Source organism: Choloepus didactylus, chromosome 17, assembly GCF_015220235.1.
Source record: "Choloepus didactylus isolate mChoDid1 chromosome 17, mChoDid1.pri, whole genome shotgun sequence".
NCBI classification, from domain to species: Eukaryota; Metazoa; Chordata; class Mammalia; order Pilosa; family Megalonychidae; genus Choloepus; species Choloepus didactylus.
The window spans coordinates 60716729-60722971 of NC_051323.1; the positions used below are offsets into that span (position 1 = coordinate 60716729).

Genomic DNA, 6243 nt, shown 5'->3' on the forward strand with positions numbered 1-6243 from the left:
AAAAGCTGTTCCAACATGTTCAGTATTTGCAAACACAGCAGCAAAAACACCTCACTTCTCTGGTACCAAAATCTGTTCTAGTTTGCTAATGCTGCAGAATGCAAAACACCAGAGATGGATTGGCTTTTATAAAACAGGGATTTATTTCGCTACGCAGTTACAGTCTTAAGGCCACAAAGCGTCCAAGGCAACACATCAGCAATCGGGTACCCTCACCGGAGGATGGCCAATGGCCTCCGGAAAACCTCTGTTAGCTAGGAAGGCAGCTGGCATCTGCTCCAAAGCTCCGGCCTCAAAACGGCTTTCTCCCAGGACGTTCCTCTCCAGCAAGCTTGCTTCTCTTCAAAACATCACTCCCAGCTGCACTCTCTTTCCTCTTTGAGTCAGCTCATTTATATAGCTCCACTGATCAAGGCCCACCCCGAATGGGCGGGGCCACGCCTCCATGGGAACATCTCATCAAAATTATCTCCCACAGCTGGGTGGGGCACACTCCAAGCAAATCTAACCAACACCAAAACTTCTGCCCCACAAAACTACAAAGACAATGGCATTTGGGGGACACAATACATTCAAACCGGCACACTTGGTATTATTCACCCGTGAAGCCATCTGATCCTGGGCTTTTATTCGTTGGGAGGTTTTCATGATCATTTCAATCTCTTTACTTGTGATTGGTTTGTTGAGGTCTTCTATTTCTTCTACAATCAGTGTAGGTTATTTGTGTGTTTCTAGGAAATTGTCCATTTCATCTACATTATTGAATTTGTTGACATACATTGTTCATAGTGTCCTCTTACGATCTTTTTTATTTCTAAGGGATCAGTTGTAATGCCCCACCTCTCATTTCTGATTTTATTTATTTGCATCTTCTCTCTTTTTGTCTTTGTCAGTCTAGCTAATGGCTTGTCAATTTCATTGGTCCTTTCAAAGAACCAGCTTTTGGTTTTATTGGTTCTATTTTTTTTCTCAACTTCAGTTCTTTCTGCTCTATTGTTATTTCTTTCCTTCTGCTTACTTTGAGATTAGTTTGCTATCTCTTCAATAGTTTCTCCAGGTATACAGTCAGGTCTTTGATTTTAGCCCTTTTTTTCCTTTCTAATGTAGGCATTTAGGGCTATAAAATTTCCCTCTCTGCACTGCTTTTGCTGCATCTCATAAGTTTTGATGTAATGTATTCTTATTTCATTTGTCTCAATATATTTACAGATTTCTCTTACAATTTCTTCTTTGACCCACTGACTGTTTAAGAATGTGTTGTTTAACCCCCATATATTTGTGAATTTTCCAGTTCTCCAGCTATTCTTGATTTCCAGCTTCATTCCATTGTGATCAGAGAAGGTGCTATGTATAATTTCAATCTTTTAAAATTTATTAAGAACTCTTTTTTTGCCCTGGAATGTGGTCTATTCTGGAGAATATTCCATGAGCACTTGAGAAGAAAGTATATCCTGCTGTTTTGGGGTGGAATGTTCTATATACGTCTGTTAGGTCTAGTTTTTTTATCATGTTATTTAGAGTTTCTGTTTCTTTATTGTTCCTCTGTTTAGATGTTCTGTCTTTCAAAGAGAGTGGTGTGTTGAAGTCTACTATTATTGTAGAGACATCAATTACTCCCTTTAATTTTGCCAGTGTTTGCTTCAGGTACTTTGGGGCACCTTGATTAGGTGCGTAGATATTTATGATTGTTATTTCTTCTTAGTAAATTTCCCTTTTATTAACATATAATGTCCTTCTTTGTCTCATAGAACATTCTAGCATTTAAAGTCTATTTTTTTCTGATATTCATATAGCTACCCCAGCTTTTTTTTTTTGTTTTTTCTGGTTACTGAATGCACCCAGTATCTTTTTCCAGCCTTTCACTTTCAACCTATTTGTATCTTTGGGTCTAAAATGAGTCTCTTAAAAAAAATAAAAAATAAAAAAATAAAAAAAAATGATTCTCTTGTAAGCAGCATATAGTTGGACATATGTATATATTTTTTTCCTTTTGTTTTCTGGTGCCATGACTCGGATTCGAACTGAGGTTGCTGCGGCCACAACACAGAGTGGATCAGTTTTTAATTCATTCTGCCAATCTGTGTCTTTTGATTGGGGAGTTTAATCCATTAATCTTCAATATTATTACTTCAACCATTTTATCCTTTGGCTTTTATTTGTCATATGTATTTCTCACTCTTTTTATAATTTCAGTGACTCTTACTGATAACCTTCATTTCATTCTCCTCCAGTCCTCTTTCTTCTGTCTTTTTTTCCTCAGCTAGCAAAACTCCTTTTAGTATTTCTTGTAGAGAAGGTCTCTTGTTAACAAACTTTCTCAACTTCTGTTTATCTGTGAATATTTTAAACTCTCCCTAAGGTTTTTTTTTTTTTTTTGAGTTCTTTCATTTTATTTTAATGGCAGCAAGGGTTAAACATAATGTACACTAGAACATGATTAACATTCTATCAAAACATTTTTTTTGCTTTTGTGATTTTTTATTATATCATCAACTCCCCTTTTTAAATGAGAACACATCAGATACTTGGTCAATGGGAAAACAATTTACAAAGTTCTATTTACATGTAACTTTTCCAGAGTGCACCTACTGCACAAAGCAAGAATGAGGGTTATTTCACTCAAATAACAAGAATTTGCAACTTTATGGCCAAGATAACTCTCCTTGAAATCTTTAACAATTTATTAATTTAACATAAAATGTTTAGTTGGTCTTTTAAAAGACAGGTACCTATAGAAAATGTATCTCACCTATACTGTAGACTTCTAGGCTTTAGCTACAAGTATATAGCACCAAAATCAATTTTAATAATATCAATATTAACCATTAATATTGAGTTTTAGGTACATACAATTTCATACATACATTCTGGAAAAATCTGAATTTCAGACAAATATGCATATAAAATTTTATGAGTAATTAAAAACTTTCAAAAAACAGCAGTTTAAAAATACGAAGATTAGTCTTTTAGATAACCAGATAAGCTTAAATTGGTTAGACTACAAAACTTTGTCTTAGAAAATCTTTGGTTTAATAATCAAGACTATTTCAAGAGCCTAATTAATTTATTCTATTATAAAATTTTAGGGCAAGATAGAAATACCAAAAGTTACTCAAAGGTAAAGAGGTGCCAGATTTTGGTACCAGCCAGCCTTGCTAACTTGAAAAAAATCAGTGGCCTAAAAATGAAAGAGAACAGGCAAAGTTAATCTTTGGCTCCTTTAAAACATTGGATACTGATTTTAAAACAACAAAAAACACCACAGTTCTCATGAGGGAAACCAGATAAGAAGGCTTGTTACCATTTTACAAAGAAGCTTCCTAGTTCATTAGATAAACAGTCCAGGCCAGGCCAAAGTAGCAGGAATTTTGTAATTCAATGTCAAAAAGTTTTAAAAATGAACAAACTATCATCTCCCCCTTCTCCAAAACCAGATTCTTTCCCATTAGAAAAATCTCCCTATGAACGATACAGCCAGGCCTGAATTTTGAGGCCAGATTACTCAGATTCCTTTCCTATCTTCTTTAGTGGTAAATATTTCTGCCATTGGTGCTTCAAGGGCTGCCTTGACATAGGGCATGAAAACAAGCCCAAATCCTCTGTCACAGGTGTCAATTCTAGAGTCTCATGTCAGTTTCCCCGCCACTGAATACTGTTTAATTTTTCACTTTAATACTTTGAGCACCAAGAAGGCTACTTTTGTTATAGATAAAAAAGTTTAAGATGAAATGAACCATTCAAATTGACTTATAAAGAATAATAGATTTCCTTAATACCTTGGTTGGAAATTTTGTAGTGGTGGTTAAATACTGGTTATCTAATTCTGCATTGCATATAGGAAATTCTTACTATACTGTACAACACTAAGTAATTTATACATGTGCCAGTTTCTAATTTACTTACAACAACCATCAGTTTAAATGATTGTTTTGTAAGCACCTCAGACTTGAACTCCATCATATTTATCTTTGATTTGATGTGTTTAACAATACCTTGCTCTTAAATTTTACCTTAAAAATTTTACCCTAAATAACTGAGAGTTGCCCATATGCTTTTTTACAGGAAAGAAACTAGTTTTTCTACTCAGATGCTTTTTAACTGTTAGATGTCATAAAAATTTAATAATGCCCACATTATTAAAATGAAAAACTGTAATGAACATAAAAAACAAAGTATGTAACCCGATAAAGCCAATGATTTTGTTAAAAATATATCTAGATGTTGCAGTAACCTGGAATGCAGTGAAGACCATTTTTTCTTTCTTAGACCTGCTTTTGGTCTTAGATGACCAGATTTTAAGTTATCTGTTTTAAAATTCTGGCATTTTGTTCTTTTGACAGAAGGAAAAGAACACACCCTTTCCAAGTTCATGTAGTCTAAAACTGGAAAAATATACAGGTCACGGAATAAGGGAAGCTTTTTAAAGTGACTTATACCTAAAAGAGAAATAGGAAAGTCCCTTTTGATTTAAAAGATTGGTCCTCAAAATGTTCAAATTCTTCTATACAAAAGACTGCTGAAACTTTTTTTATAATAGTATTTTTTTTTACCCGAGTCATCATAAGCCATTCAATTAAGCTAAATTAAAATTGATTTTAGCAGAAAGTAGAAATAGTGCTTCACAATACAAAAATTATCTACTATTGATTTTACAATTTGAAACTGGTAACAACTTAAACTAGAAAAAAGATACATAGACTTTTTTAAAAAAGAACAAGAGATTTCCAGTCTTTTCCCTTCTACCCAGGCAAATTTTACATCTGATATCACAGACATGAAGTGCTGGTGATCTTTCGAAATCTTCCAAAGACTATACCCTGGCAGACTTACTGGTGGTCTCCTTCGACTCGTCTCTTGCGAACTAAGTCATTGTTTTTTGTTATAGCATCAGCTGCCCTGGTTCGGGGCCCCTGCTGTGTAAACTGATACCCAAATTTAAGGATATTGGTATTTTCCTCAAGCATCTTGGCCATTTCCAATTCTACAGTCGTCCCCAACTGCTGCCTCTGATTGTCGATCTTGAGCTCTGCCAGGGTTTCATTATCTCTTAAAGCATCAATCAGTGCTAGAATCCCAGCTCCTGTAATAAAGTTGGACTCTACATTTTAACTCTTCAAAGTTTTGTTCACTTTCAGCATATCTGCAAAAGCAACAGCAATGGGGTCATTGCTCCGGGTAGCTGCAAGACTGAAATATTTCACATGTGTGTTGGTTTCCAAAGCCTTTGCAAAATCTTTTAGGGTTGGAATTGGGATATTCTTTATATTATTCAAATTAACTTCAACAAGGCAAGCATCATTTTCTTTAATTCTCTTTAAACTATCTTCAAAATTGGTTGGGTTTGGTGGCTCATCACATACTGGAAGAATCTTTTCACCTTTTACCACATTTGAAAAATGTTCTTGGTTGACATCATTACTGCTTCCCACTATATTACAGAATTGGGAATTTGTTATCAAATTGTGCATCCCAAGAATAGCTGCAAGATCACACAATTCTGTATCAGAAGCACTCGTCAGAGCTTCTTCTAATTCTGGATCAAGAGATATCTTTTCTTCTGTAAAAGTCTGTACAGGTTTCTGTTTAGGGATAAATATTTTCCCTTTTTTTTCTCCAGTGTAGGGCACATAGTCTTTCCTGTCCTTATGCTCCAGTGCCTCCTTCTCCAGGTATGAAAGGAGGTGCTCTCTATCAAACGGCCCTGTGGCAGACTTTGAAGTCTGGTTCATCTGCCGGAACCCTGCAGGCAGAAGGGCATTCTCAGGGTCAAGATCATCCAGAAAAGTTTCCAGTTGTTTTAGTTCTATTTCCAATAGATTGCCAAGGCGCTCATCTTCATCAAGGTCTTTGTACTTTTCCAAGTCCTTCCGGAATGGTAGTGCCATGACTTGCAATGTAGAAAGTCACTTAATTTTTGCTATATTCAGTATAGTCAGAAGGGATTTCTGTATTTTTCTTAAAGCTGCCTGGCGCCCGCTGGGGCTGCAGACCTCCTTCACAGACCCGTTGGGAATGCCGACCGCTTGAAGCTGCTCAGTTTCCAGAATGCAACCTTTTTCCGTTGTGTGTGCCCCACGGAGTTGCCGGCTCCACCCGCCTCCAGCAAGCCCAAGTCGACGGCACCCTCCGTGAGCCTCTTTCCCTGTCCGCCACGGACGCGCGTGCCTCTCCCTAAGTTTTGAAGTACTTCTTTGCTGGATAAAGAATTCTTGGCTGGCAATTTTTCTGTCAATATCTTAAAAA

The 6243-nt window shown here is 36.1% G+C and overlaps 1 pseudogene; it reads right to left on the reverse strand.

The window, feature by feature from the left end:
- Window positions 1-4721: 4721 nt before the first annotated feature.
- Window positions 4722-5977, reverse strand: LOC119512700 (annotated as a pseudogene).
- Window positions 5978-6243: the final 266 nt, after the last annotated feature.